This window comes from Delphinapterus leucas, chromosome 2, assembly GCF_059928025.1.
Source record: "Delphinapterus leucas isolate spDelLeu-1000000601 "Yukka" chromosome 2, BTC_Dleu_Yukka2, whole genome shotgun sequence".
Classification (NCBI taxonomy): Eukaryota; Metazoa; Chordata; class Mammalia; order Artiodactyla; family Monodontidae; genus Delphinapterus; species Delphinapterus leucas.
This window is the reverse complement of record NC_143130.1, coordinates 178,865,920-178,880,135: the sequence shown is the minus strand read 5'-3', so window position 1 is coordinate 178,880,135 and position 14,216 is coordinate 178,865,920. Positions and strand designations below refer to the sequence as shown.

Below are 14,216 nucleotides of genomic sequence, written 5' to 3'. Positions count from 1 at the left end.
TAATTAAATTCCAGATGAACGGGTGGAAAGCTGCCTATGCTGGCTGTAACCAGCTCTCTACAGAGTGACCAGGCCTCCAGGACTCGTTCACCACTAACGAGCTAATATTTGTAAAACCCTGTAAAAATATAATGACTAAATGCTACCATTATTACTAGACTACCGGTTTAAATGTAAACTAAGAGAGAGAAAACACATTAGTAAATCAAGTTTGGGACCTTTCCTCGGCGAGAACCACAGGGTAAAGAACGCCTTAACTGAACTTATTAAAGGATGTGGAATGCAATGTTGCTGCTCTAAGAAAATAACTCAAAACAGAGAGAAGAAAGGGAGTACCACCTGGAAAAGTAAGTCGATACAGGCAAAACAGATGTTGGAGGAAAGGAAAGGCCGCATGAAAAATATATGCTGGGGCTTCCCTGGTGGCGCAGTGGTTGGGAGTCCGCCTGCCGATGCAGGGAACGTGGGTTCGTGCCCCAGTCCGGGAGGGTCCCACGTGCCGCGCAGCGGCTGGGCCCGTGAGCCATGGCCGCTGAGCCTGCGCGTCCGGAGCCTGTGCTCCGCAACGGGAGAGGCCACGGCAGTGAGAGGCCCGCGTACCACACACACACACACACACAAAATATATATATATGTGTATGTATGCTGGAAAAATACACAGTGTCTTTTAAAAAGCACTATATAGCAGCAAAACTAAAACATCTAGAATCTGAAAGCAAAACTAAAAAGTCTAGAATAAGAACAAAATCTAAAACCGGATTGTAATTCAGCTTAAACTGACCACAGAGCACAGTGATGACAACACGGACTCTATAATAGAGCCCAACAGGCCCGATGCTCTTCCTTCTCCTCATCTGTAAAACGGGGATGATTCTTCCCCCAAAAGTTAGGCTGGCACCAAGGTGGCACCCCAAGGCAGCCAGTTCCCTTCTCCGGAGCCCTGTCCCCTGAACGGCAGCCACAGGGAGCCTCTGCAGGCTCACAGGTCCCCTGACACGCTCCTTCCTTCCGCGCACGCTCACCCTCCCTTGGAAAACACCTCTGCGCTCCCACAGCGCCTCTGTCCTACCATCATGGCACCCACCACACTGTGCTGTAACCAAATGGTTCTTCTGGCTTTTACTCATCTCACAGAAGCTCCTTGAGGGTAGTGATCATACAGCATCTTACTTTACTTTTTTTAGCTTTGGCGACTAGCATAGCTCCTGGGTAAGTTCTCAAAAACATGTGTGTTGATTAAATAATTTTCAATTATCCCAAGTTGGAATTAGAGGCCAAGCAGCTTCCCTGGGGCCAATCTTGGAAAAAGGAAGACTGCAAGGGGAAAAAAAAAAAAAAACCAAAAAAACCACTACTCTGGGTGAACAGTCCCTGCTTTGCCAGGTAACGATCTGACGTGGGAGAGTTACTTACGCAAACACTCTGAGCCTCAGCTGCCTCCCATATAAAGAGGGAACTCAACTAGAAAATCTCTACAGCCCCCACCGAGATCTGACACGCTATGTTTATATTCTAAGACCTTAACGCTCTTACGCCATTACATCTCAGCCCTCTATTACTATGAAACTTGACATCAGTAGAAGGCTTTCTTGTCCATTTCATTCATAAGAAGCAAGTCTGTACCTGGTGCTATTCATCCCATTTTACAGATGGATAAACCAACTCAGAGAGGCCCAGCAGCCTTGCCCAGGGTTGTTCTGCTAGTGTGTACAGAGGGCAGGACTGGGATTCAGATCTTTAAAGCTGGTGCCTTCCACCATGCCCACACTTCTCAAGTGAGGGGGTGGACAGCCCCAAGGACACATGGTAGGAATGCCAGGGGACCCCTCACAGATCCTAGGGAAGCCAAGGATGAACACAATGCATCTTTTGGAGAATCGAATGTACTCAAAACCTGGGGGGGACATATTACTGAGTACAATGTAAAAGTCCTATTCAATTTTAAGATAAAATTTTAATGGGCTTAGACTCCTATCAAGGGTTTGAGACATACTGCACTAAAACCATGCCACGCCCTTTCGCACACAAAAAAGCCTTCTGAAACCAAAACACTTAATTTACCCTATAATAACATTTCAAACATCAGACTATGCACCCACGAAAGTTAAAATGTCAAATAAAGCCTCCCGTCTTACAAGCCCCCTGACGCAACAAACCAGGGAGCTAAGCACCATCAGAACAGGGGATGAGAGGTGGGGGGAGCGGAAGCACAGTCAAGGGAGGCCAGCTCCAGGGCACACCCACCTGCAGACACGTATGCCAAACCACATGGAGCCACTGTGTGGGCATCTGTCACACCCCTCTTCCTTCCCAAACTTGCAGATTCTGAACACAAACATTGATGGAGGGTCAGTCCACCATGTGCCAGGTCCTGGGGGGAAGTGGGGGCCTGACCAGCACCTCATCACCTCAAGCGTATGCAGGCCTCCTATTGGACATTAACCTTCCAGGGTACAAAGTTAGTCTCTGAAAACCTTCACTATAATTATGACTCCCGGAAACTAATGTTTTAGTATTTTGATGCTACTGTTGTCCTAAAGATGACATTATCCCAATCAGTTAGTCAATTTAGCTTTTCTCTCCACTTAAAGAAACGAAGTTTCCAACAAATACGCTTTTGGGTTTTGCCATAGAATCAGTGTTTTAATTGGAAAGGAAATCAGGATATCAGAACAGCAGGCATGATATCTTTCTTGGTAGAATGGCCTCATAAAAGTTACCAAATAACCTCCATTAAAAAAACATGGAGAAAAAAAAACATGGAGTCGGGAATTCCCTGGCGGTCCAGTGGTTAGGGCTCTGCGCTTTCACTGCCTAGGGCCCAGGGTTCAATCCCTGGTCAGGGAACTAAGATCCCACAAGCCTCGCGCCGAGGCCGGAAAAAAAAAAATGGAGTCAAAAACCACCATGGAGCAAACGCTAGGAAAAAGTAAACCATGAAATGAAATTACAGGGCACTTTTTTATTTCTTGCGAATTAAAGAGATTTAGGTCATTTCAGCATGGATGACACAGCAGTAGATTTGGGGGGAAATCTACATTTACACCCCTCCCCTCGCCACCACCTTTTTTTTTTTTTTTTTTTTTCCGGTACGCGGGCCCCTCACTGTTGTGCCCTCTCCTGTTGCGGATCACAGGCTCCGGACGCGCAGGCTCAGCGGCCATGGCTCACGGGCCCAGCCGCTCTGCGGCATGTGGGATCTTCCTGGAGCGGGGCACGAACCCGTGTCCCCTGCATCGGCAGGCGGACTCTCAACCACTGCGCCACCAGGGAAGCCCGCCACCACCTTTTGATACTTTCTACCTACAACGAGAAACATCAGGGACAGCAAAGTGCTGCTGCCCAGGTTGGGGCCCACTGCTCTGTTCCCCACCATAGACCAGGCCCATCGTGGGGCAGACCTCCCGACCCGCTTGAGCTCCTGGTCACAAAGGGCTTGGCAGGCGCCAGAGGACAGCACGGGAAACATCACGACCGGAAACCCACTGACCAGTAGCATCACCAGGACTGTATCTACTGGCAAGAAGCAACAGGACTGCACATGTCAGATGCCATGCTACCAAAACAAAGCCAGGAGGGGAGAAATCCTCTTCTTGCCATTCTCAGGGCCCTGCAAGAGGCCCCGGATGGGCCCATGGCACCTGCCTTCCCGACACTGGGTCTCAACGCCCACTTCCCAGAAGCCTTCCCTGGCTACCCCCGCCAGCCAGGAGCTGTCCTTCCCTTTTCTGAACTTCCACCATACTTCCAGTCCTCTGCACAACCCACCAATTCACGTTAGCCTACACTGTATGACTCTTCTAGCTTCTTCCTAGTGGGTCTTCACTCTCTGGCTGAGCAGCCAGCTCCCTGAGGGCAGGGTGGTGAAATCTTCATTCTTCCTCACCCTCCCTGGCACAGGCTTCAGTCCTGGTGCTACCTCAGTCCAATACCCACCGGTTTCTGGCATCTCCTTCACCACGCACAGGGGCCAAGATGCCCCGGACTTCTGCAGACCACGCCCTCAAAGGCAGGTGCAGTATCTCCCTCAACTTAGCACGATAACTAGAACATTATGAGAACTCAAGGCACATTCATTGAACATCAAATTAAATGAGAAAAAGACTCCCAAATCCCAGTTAACGATCTACTTATCTCGAAGGATACAGAATTCAGCAAGAGATTCCCACCTGATTTCCGGAGTTGACAGAAACCAACACAGTCACCTGCATTTATGACATCTCACCACCTGCCAGCCTCACCCCAAAGTGTCTGCATAGGGAGACAAGCAATTCTGGCCCCCAAGAGGTTTTCATGCTTAATGATAAAAAATCTCACCTTCTCCTTCCCAGACTGGTCAGTCCCCCAGCCCTCACTATGTGTAGAATAGTGCTGTGCAGACCACAGTTAGTAAAGGCCCTCCAAAACGGGAAAGCCATGTTGTAGTTTTTAGATTTTTTTATGAATAATAGATATTACCCAAGCACATACAATGTTTTCTGTTTAAAATTGCATTGTCTTCTACCTCCATGAGCTCCTTTGGACCCAAAGTCTGCTGCTATGGCACAAGACACCCCATCCCCATGCACCTCTCTCTCCTGCCCTCCTGCCCGCAGGCATCCGGCCCTCTCTCACACTAGCTTCGTTCCTTCTGCCCAGAACTAGTCTAAGCATCGTCTCCACATTTAGGCCTCGGCTGCCTCTCCCTGGTCGTCTTCCAAAGCCACTGGCCTCACCTCCTTCTTTCTCACTTTGTAGCTCTCTTCCTAGTTTCTCTCTGTATCTGAAGTCAGTATTATGACTCTCCTTCCCCAGCAAAAAATAATAATAATAATAATTTTTCTTCCTCTATAAACACTTGTAAAGAAGCCTGTGGGGGGGGGGGTCCTGATTCCACGGAACTGACGCAGAGGCCTTGGCCATAAGAGGTCTCCTCTGCTAAGTTAACAGTCTTAAACTGACCACTACAAGGAAACTCAGTTATTGCATAACATCTGATAGGTTAGACCACTTGCCGTTTGGAGAGTCTTGCTCTACAAAGATGAGAAAAGAGAGATGGGCAAATTTAACGCAATTTCCTTTGCTTGCTTGCGCTAGCCTAGACTTGCAACACCGCAGTGACAGTTTTTCTTGAAGTACAGCTTTAACATCATAAAAAAAGGACTTGAAGAGAGTGACAAATCATTCTCATCCTTCAGCTTACAATCCTTCAGCTGACACCGCCCACCCCCACCCCCACCCCAAGGCCCTTCTCGCTTTGCACAGTGAACAATTCAAGGGATTCTAGCAGGGCTGTTTCCAGAATCAAAATCCCAAACACAGGGGAGAACAGCAAGAAGCAGCTCAGATGTTTCAGTTAAACGAAGGACTCTCTTCAAGGCACGAACAAGAGTAGGAATATCTTGATGGTATTAACAGAAACAACTGGCCGCTGCTATTGCCTGTTTCCAGTGGAAGGTCTTTACACCCTTCTTTACAAGGAGTGAGGCCATCTTATTAATTCCAAAATTAATGGATAGCAACCAAGGAAAATCATTGGTCTTCCTCCCCTCACAGAAAAATTCACATGAACGTCTTAAAAAAAAAAAAAAAAAAAGCTGGAATTCTCCCTGCCAGCTCTCTGCTTGCCCCGCTTCTGCATTGTGACAGCTGGAACAGATGGCGTCTGGGTGAGACACCTTACATCTTAAACCTCATCCCTGATAAGGTCTGATTTTAACTAGTGATGTGGGAATCCCAGGTCTGTCAGGGGTTCTGTCCTGAGCACCTACTCACCAGATTTCCAATCTCATGTATTTTACAGTTTTCACACTGATAAGAATTTCTCACCTCGGACTAATTCTCAGTATACATATTGTCACCGCACGGTGACAACACAAGTATTTCCTTTCATCTGAAAAACGAACGTACACTATCTTGCCAGACATCCTACATATGATGCGGCCTTTTAAACAGGCCATTTTCCAAGATGTGAAAGAAGATTTTAGCACCAACTGATGGTCCACCTGGTCGTTTCTTTAGGTAAGGATTTTATAGACATAGACAAGATTACAGAAAACAACATTTCCAAAAGCTTCACCAGCAAACGCTGGGGGAAAAAAAAAATTATGGCTCCTCCTCAGTTGTATGCTGTGAATGTAAATTAAGAAGCGGCGACAACGCTACTCAATACAGCCTTTATGACTCCACAAAAATAAATGAATAAATAACACACACACACACACACACACACACACACACACACTCTCCCCATCTCATTCTGAAAACTGATTCACGGCTTAATACGAAAAACATGAAATAAAATTGCTTCCTTCAGACAGGAATAAAGACGCAGACGTAGAGAATGGACTTGAGGACACGGGGAGGGGGAAGGGTAAGCTGGGACGAAGTGAGAGAGTGGCATGGACATATACACACTACCAAATGTAAAACAGATAGCTAGTGGGAAGCAGCCGCATAGCACAGGGAGAGCAGCTCGGTGCTTTGTGACCACCTAGAGGGGTGGGATAGGGAGGGTGGGAGGGAGGGAGACGCAAGAGGGAGGGGACATATGTATACGTACAGCTGATTCACTTTGTTATAAAGCAGAATCACAACAATGTAAAGCAATTATACTCCAATACAGATGTTAAAAAAAAACTGCTTCCTTCAAATGGACAATTATATGAAGGCTTCTTAAATTTCAAAGCACGTCCACAACACACCATTCATTTCCATTTTGCTGCTATGTTTTCAAGTGAAAGGTAAAGAATTTTTTTCCACACGGAATTCTTTCTAAAGGTCTAAATATTAAATAGATGTCCCCAACGGGGTGACAGTGAAAACGTGGCAAAGTGTCCAGGAGCAATTAACCAAAGGCGGAATGTGTGCATTTCGCCCCAAACTGGATCCCAGTACCCGCCTGCCACCGAGGCCACTGCAGCTCTCCGATTATGAATCAGAGGTTCATCTGCAGAGGAATGACTCAGTATAAACTTTTAAATAATGGCTTTAAAAAAAAAAAAAAAAAAAAAAACTAAGCCAGCCCAGGGTGAACACGTTCGGCTATGTAGACACCCGAATCGGTCCGCTCCTCACCCCGCAACAAACAGCCTCGCAGGAGATGCTGATGTCTCGCCACCCCGAGGGGGGGTGGGGGTCACGTTTCCAAGAGGCCTCGGCGCCCCGTTTCCTGAAAAGCTGCGGGAGCCCCGGCCCGCGGGCCCCGGCCGGGCCGGGCCGGAGGACAAAGTTTCCCGAAGTTGAGGCGTCCGGGGGGCGGGCGGGCCCGGGCTGGGGCTGGGGCGAGGCGGCGCCGTACCGGGCACTCGCCGCCGGGCGCCGGGCCTGCGCCGCCCCGGCCCCGCGCCGACCGGCCCCGGGCCCGCCCGCCGCCGAGGGCGCGGGATGGAGCCGCCGGGGATGGAGCCGTCCGCCGCCCGCCACCCGCCACCCGCCGGGCCCCTTACCCGCGTCCGCGCCGCTCGGCCGGCTCAGGGGCGCTGGGCGCGTCCTCCGCCGCGGTCCGCAGCGTCCTGCTCCCCGGGCAGCCCCATGTCGGGGGGCGGGGAAGGGCCGGCGGCCGCCGCCGCCGCCGGCTGGAAAGTCCCTGCTGGGCTGCAACCCGGCTCGCGCACGCGGCGGCCGCGCCGCGCCGCGCTCCCTCGCCCTCACGCACCCTCTCGCAGGCACTTCCTCTCGCGCGCTGGAAATCCCCGCCGGCCGCTGGAGCGCGCCCCGGCGCGCGCCCGCCCCGCCCCCGCCGCCAGGCCCCGCGCGCGCGCGCGCGTGGGAGCTGCGGGAGCCCGCGAGCGCGGCCGGCCCCACGGGCCGCGGCCCCGCGCGCACCCGCCCGGCCCGCGCGCACCCGCCTCCCGTTGCTAAGCCCTCCAGCCCGGCGCCAGTCGGCCGGCCTTAGCAACGGCGCCACGGCGCGGGCGGGGGCGGCCTCGGGCGCCCCCAGCGCCGGCCGGCCGCCGCGCGCCCTCCCGCCGCCGGCCCCCCGCCGCCGCCAGGCTCCGCGCGGCCCTCACCCCGGGCCTCCACCCCTTTCCGGGTCGAAAAGCCACGCGAGCCTCGTGGGGGCCCGAAAGGTGCAGGTCCCCTCGCAGTCGGGAGCGATGGCGTCACCCGGTTCAGCAGGGCAGCCACTCTCGGTCACACGCACACGGACACACATTCAACACACAGTCTCACACAACTACTCACAGATACAGGCTCAGACACACTCAGCCAACATGCGTCCTTACACACTGTCCCTCACAGACACACATGCTCACAAGACATGCATACTCTCACAGACACATGTTCACAGGCTCTCGGAGACACACTTGGTCACAGACACGATCACGTGCTCTCACACTTGTACACGCATTCACACACCCATGCTCCCTCTCACCCATGCACACGGCACACTCACACATACATACACATTCGCTCCTACACTCGTTCCGTCTCGTCCGCACGAGCAGGTGGTGGAGCCGAAGGAGACTCGCGACATCTGGGCCCTGATCTCCTTCACTAAGCGGGGAGCTGTCTTAGCGTTGGTTTGGTTGGCATTTCCTTGCTCCCTGGGGTCCTCCCACACCCAGGAAGTTGTGTCTTGGTCAAGTGCGAAGAGTGTGGCCAGTTTGCCATAAGCTGGCCTGGGGACCCAGGACAGAGATCCTGCTGCCCCGCGCACCCCTCTCCTCCCTGGACCCCACGGCTTCAGGGGCGTGTGCAGCCTCCAGAGCCAGGGCACTTACTTCTCCAGGGGCCTCGGCCCTCTGCCCCCCAAATCATGAAGGATTCCCCATGGTCCTCTAAGACGGTGTCCAGTCCGGCTGGGCCTGGCAAGATGGGGCGCAACGGACGGTCTGTCTCTGCGAGGCTCCAGGCCACCCAAAGAGCAAGGCCACCTCTGCACGAGTTTACAAGTTAACACTGAGGAGATGGAATGATGTTTCCTTTTTCTCTGCTCAGGAAGGCTCATAAAGATCCCCAGACCAGCGCTGAGACCTGTGTGACCAGCTTAAGCCAGGCTCCCTTCTTATATTTCTCCAATGACTTGTTGAATAGAGGCAGGAAGTCCAGCATCTCCTCTGGAGACTTCCTCTGTGGAACATTCCAGAACCCTCGACAGTCCACGGCTCTGGCCCCATCAGCCCGACTGGTACTTGTTCTCCAGCCACAGAGGTGGGGACTCGGCCAGGCTACAGCAGCTCCCCTGCTTTGGCCACTGAAAGGGCACAGCTGAGTGCAGACAGAGAACCCAAGATGGCTGTTGTTCCCCCAGCACCCATGTCAGGGCGACAGGCCAGCCCCAGCCAACCCTCTCACACAGACTCCTGGGCTCCGACCCGAACCTAGGTCACCAGATGAGCGCCTCCTTCCTTCCCTCTCCGTGGCTTCCTCTCCAGAGCTTTGGATGTCCTTTCCTGCCTGTCAGAAGCCGTAAAGACCCTGCCCTCAAAGGGCAGGGTCCACACTGCTTCCCACACCCCCGGCTCCCAGGCCTCTGTGTATCCGCCCATCTCCTCCCAGGTCCCCAGGCCTGCTCAGGCCACAGCCCTGGGACACTCAGCCGGGTCACACTCCCACCTCCTGCCTCACACTATATTGGGATCTTTTTAAGACTTTGCCAAAATCAGAGTTTGCCAAAAATTCTCTAGGCTGCACTATTCTTGGTTCTTTTAAAATAAGCAACAAGGTAGAAGTTTCAAAGACCCGTCAGAGGGGTTTTCTACAACTCGTTTTATCCTCTACCAAAGCAGTATCGAGCAGCATTCAGAATGAATAGATTCAGGTACAAGCCGTGGTTGAGCCCTCTGCTGGGGAGTGAGGACCTGCTCCTTCTCTTCTTCCCCTTCCTCCCCCTTCTTTCTTTCCTCCAACCGTCTGAGCAGTTCTGGATCCCCTGCTTTGGGGAATTGGAGGGGGAGCAGCACAAAGAAGTTTGCCCCAAACAGGGCAACGGCTTTGGGGGCGGGCGTTCTGTCCTCCGCAGTTTCGGCCGCTGGGCAGCCGTGATGAGCAGCGAGGAGAGCCAATCACAGCTCTCCTCGCTGCATTTCAAAGGCAGAGCTCTCTGTTCCCTATGGCAACGTGTAACAACAAGCTGACACCATTTCTGGACAAAGAAATTTCTCGCAGGAATTTATGTAGCATTACGTGTTCTGTTTGCTGCATTTCTGGGAGAAGTGCACACAGATATTGGAGTGACTCAAGTACAATGGCTCAGAAGCCATTCCTGTCTGTCTTCCAGAGAGGAGGAGAAAGTATCCACTGTTTAGTGTAAGGGGTCTTCAGGCCTACGAGAGGGGTTTCATCAGATCTCTCCCCGAGTGTGATGATCAGACACGCAAGTGACACCTCCCCACTCTGAGACCATCAGCTCCCGTGGGTCTGTCTTGGGCTGAAAAGTGCTAGCAACTTCTCCCACTGAAACGTATGAAATACCACCTCAGGTGGGCCTCGGCACCTGGCAAAATCAAAAAGAGTTCCCACTAATTGTTCAGACAGGTGGCTTCCAAACTTTTTGAATACACTTTACGTTACAAACCCCTTGTGTATAACACATGTGCATTTATACACACACATATGTAACAATGCTTAATCTCAAACATGTGATGTACTCTGTTATTTTCTATTCCATTCCGTTTAGTTTTTAAATGCTGCTTGTGACTCTCTTAACTCACTGTTGGTTCATGACCTGAAGTTTGAGAACACTATCATAAACTAAAACAGCTGCTGACGACGGTGGACGTGGCCCAGCGTTTGGGGGGTGGTCGTCGTGGGAAAGCACCCCTCTCCCTCCTGCTCCATCATGAGTGTGCACTGCGGTGCTGCGCTGCAAAGCCAAGGACTCCAGCCCCCCTCCCCTGCCCAGCCCAGTCCTTCAAGTAGACCCTGGCTAACAGCAGAGGTGCCCCTTCTCCGGACAGGGATGGCCAAAAAAAAAATGCAGAGGAAATGGGGCCTGGAGAGGCCCCGGAGGCCTAAGGGTGGGTATGCAAACACAGCCACGGGTTTCGTGCAGGTGATGAGAGAAGGGAAGGCAAGGTGGGAGATTTGTGTAACTGGCCACAGGAAGTTTTAATTTTCTCTCATTTCTGTGGGCCTCTTGGGAAGATGAAGGTATCCTCATTTTAGGGAAACCTGGTTTGGGATTTGTGTGCACGCTCACACACACACACACACACACACACACACACACACACCCCACCACCACCACCACCACCACCAGCAGCACCTCTGGCATTTTCCCCCAGTCCTTCAGGAGTACATGAGCCCCAGGTAAAGGCCAGCTTCCCACGGGCAGCCTTGACTAGAACCCCACACCCACACTTCGCTTCCGAAAAATAAATTCAACTCCACCAAGAGAGGGGGACACTACTGCAGGCCTCATGGGAGACGGGGAGAGGGTTTGCAGCAAGCTCTCACAGCAAACTCATGAACCCCGTGAGAAGCTGAGCGCCTGCCTTACAATCCCATTCAGAGGCTCCACCTGCCTTTGCGGTCACCGTCCCTCTCCCCCAGGTGGGCTCCTCATAGCCTCTTTGTCCCCCCACAACTCAGCTCCGGCCTTAGCTGGCAGACCCTGCTCGGCACACAAAAGCCAGTGGCTGGTGGAGCAGTGCCCTCGGGAGACCCAGCTCCTCCCACCCCGGCAGCATCCAAAGTGAGCTCTGCTCCTCCCAACACATTAGAAATGAGGGAGAAGGTTATCGGGTCCAAATCAAGCCTTGGATTAACGAGACAAGCTGTTTGAAAAGTACAAGAGTTCTGAATCGTCCAAGTTGCAATATGCCATCTCACTACGAACACGCGCAACTGTGGTGCCCTTCCTCCTCTCTCCAGGCTGGTGAGGACAAGCCTGGAATGTCAAGTGATGCTGGATCAAAACAGCTTACTCCACCTTCCCCGGGTCCCTCAGTTCATTTGGTCAAGACCTGCTTGCTGAGCACGACCCCTGCCCAGCTCTCTGCTAGCATGAAACCGACGAACCGCTTGTCCTTTGGGAGTTTACCTTCTAGCAGGTGTAGACCAAATAAACAAATCACAAGCGAATCTATAACAAGAGCTGCGACCAAAGCTAGAGAAGAGGAGGGGAAGGAGGGAGGCCTGGAGCAAGTGGCCGAGGGCTGGCGGATCAGGTGCCATCTGAGCGCAGGCCCGAAGGAGGAGAGGAGGGTGCCATGCGGACATCTGTGGGCAAAGCATCCGGGCAGCGAGAACAGCATGGGTAGACACCCTGAGGTCAGTGAGCATTGGGGAGGCCGTTGTGGCTAGAGCCAGTGAGCAGGGGAGAGTCACAGAGGATGGAGGTGACGTGGGGCTTTGGGGAGGGGTGGAGACGCAGGGCCTTGTGGGTCATCACCAGGACTTTGATTTTGCTCCGAGGTAGGGGCCCTTGTAAAGTTGATTGATAGCTTGCGTTCTACCCCAACTAACCCTGCGTTTGATCATACTTCATTGTCCTTCAGCCAATAAACATGTGCTGGGCACTGGACAAATCCAAAGGGCGGGGCGGGGCTTTGCCGGGTGGTGGACGCGATCACAGCCAGGGACGCCCGGCTCTGGCAAATGCGCACACACACACAGGTGTGAGCCAGCAACCAGAAACACAAACCTCCTGGGCGCCGGGGTGGGCGTGTGGTGTGAGCCCTCGGGCCCAGTGACCCACATCCGGGACTCTTCCAAAGGAATAAGACCAAACGCCAGGAAACCATTAGGTACCTCCCACCTTCAAAGCCAGAGAAAGGGAGTGGGTATCACCCTTTGTCTGGTGGCCATCAGAGTGCCGCGTTTGCTATCGGATGGGGGCGAGAGCCCAGAGCACACTGCCCGTAGGCCAAGCACCGCTGTCCCGTAGGCCAGGGCTCTGGCCACAGCACTGTTGTCCCCACAGAGCGGCCTTTGCGGAGCTGCTCTCAGTGGCCGAGGCCCCAGGAGGAACCGAGGGGCCGTGGTTGTCACCTCAGACCCCATGGCTGCCCCTTGCTCACCTGTTCCACCCACACTGGTCTCCAGGGAGCCTCCGTGGACCCAGGCTGACTCACCCTCAAGGCCTTTGCCCACGCTGTTCCCTCAGCCCAGAATGCTCTTCCCCCCAGCTACTTACATGATTTACTCTCTCTTCCTTTGGGTCATAGACAGTTGAGGGGATTCCAGATCAAAGATTCGTTCCCAGGACTCACCACAGTGCACCTCCAAATGGGCCCCTGGCCTGACACGATGCCAGGGACAAGCTCCCCAAAATATCCCAGTGATGAGTTCCCTTGGAAAGGTGAACAGGAGGAATTCACTCGAGCAGGAGAATTCTAGAGCAGGAATCAAAAAAGCAGAACTCAGCTCATGACTAACTAGCTGTATGATCTTAGGAAGGCACTTTACCTCCCTGGCCCCGGGTTTCCCCTTTTGCAGAACGGAAATATGACTGCCTGCCCTACCCCAAGGGGGCTTTGAGAAGGCGGCTGAGGCCAGTGGGGACCATGCAGCCAGTGTGTCCCTGAGAGGTGTCAGAAGGCAGGCACAGGGCTGTGTTTCTGACGCTGTTGCCTCTATTACATAAAAAGGATTCACCCAGATCTCCGGGGAGGGAGGGATTGTTTTAATTTCAGGTGTCCGTGATCAACTGCCATGAGTAACCGTCACATCTGCCCCACTGTTTTTCAGGGACGTTACCTAATGCTTTCTCATCACACTGTCAGGGATGTTAAATTGACGACAAACTTGCTTATCAATTCCCTGAAAAGTATTTTCTGAGGGATTGGTCCTCAGACCTACATTGTGGATACGACAAGCTGTCAGAATTGTGCCAGCCCCTTTACCTGGGATGTGGTGTTTTCCAAACTGCAGTTTGTAATCTACGAATTGGTTGAAAACTCAGTTCAGTGGGTATGACCGCCATCTTTTTAAAAAATGAAATGAAATAAAATAAAATAGGAAATAGCAAAATGCTTCTTACTTACTAGGTCGGTGTCGTTTTGTGAAACTTTTGTTTTAGTTCTGCATGGGTATACACGGCTAAGTTTGTCTGTCCTGAGGTAAAATGTATTTCTCGTTGTTGGTTCTGGTGCAGATGTTCGAAAAGCCACTATGCTAATGGAAACATGAATCAAGTGTATGTAGTTTAAAAGTTATTTTCCTCACGTGTGCTGACACATCTGTCTCGTGTGCCCTGCCCGTTGGAATTTCCACCCACTCTGGGGTGAAATACTCAAAATTAGTAGCATCTGGGTTAATGAGGTTTGTTATATTCAAAAAATAAACGA

The 14,216-nt window shown here is 52.4% G+C and overlaps 1 protein-coding gene across 9 annotated transcripts in view; it reads right to left on the bottom strand.

The window, feature by feature from the left end:
• TRAF3 (TNF receptor associated factor 3) overlaps positions 1–13,283 on the bottom strand; it is a 121,206-nt gene extending 107,923 nt beyond the window's left edge. For 6 of the 9 annotated variants that reach the window (XM_089908224.1, XM_089908218.1, XM_089908227.1 and 3 more), the window contains exon 1: positions 7,428–7,630. The gene's annotated coding sequence lies outside the window, so the exon portion shown is untranslated. The other 3 variants (XM_022576031.3, XM_089908220.1, XM_089908221.1) reach the window with 3 other exon arrangements.
• Positions 13,284–14,216: the final 933 nt, after the last annotated feature.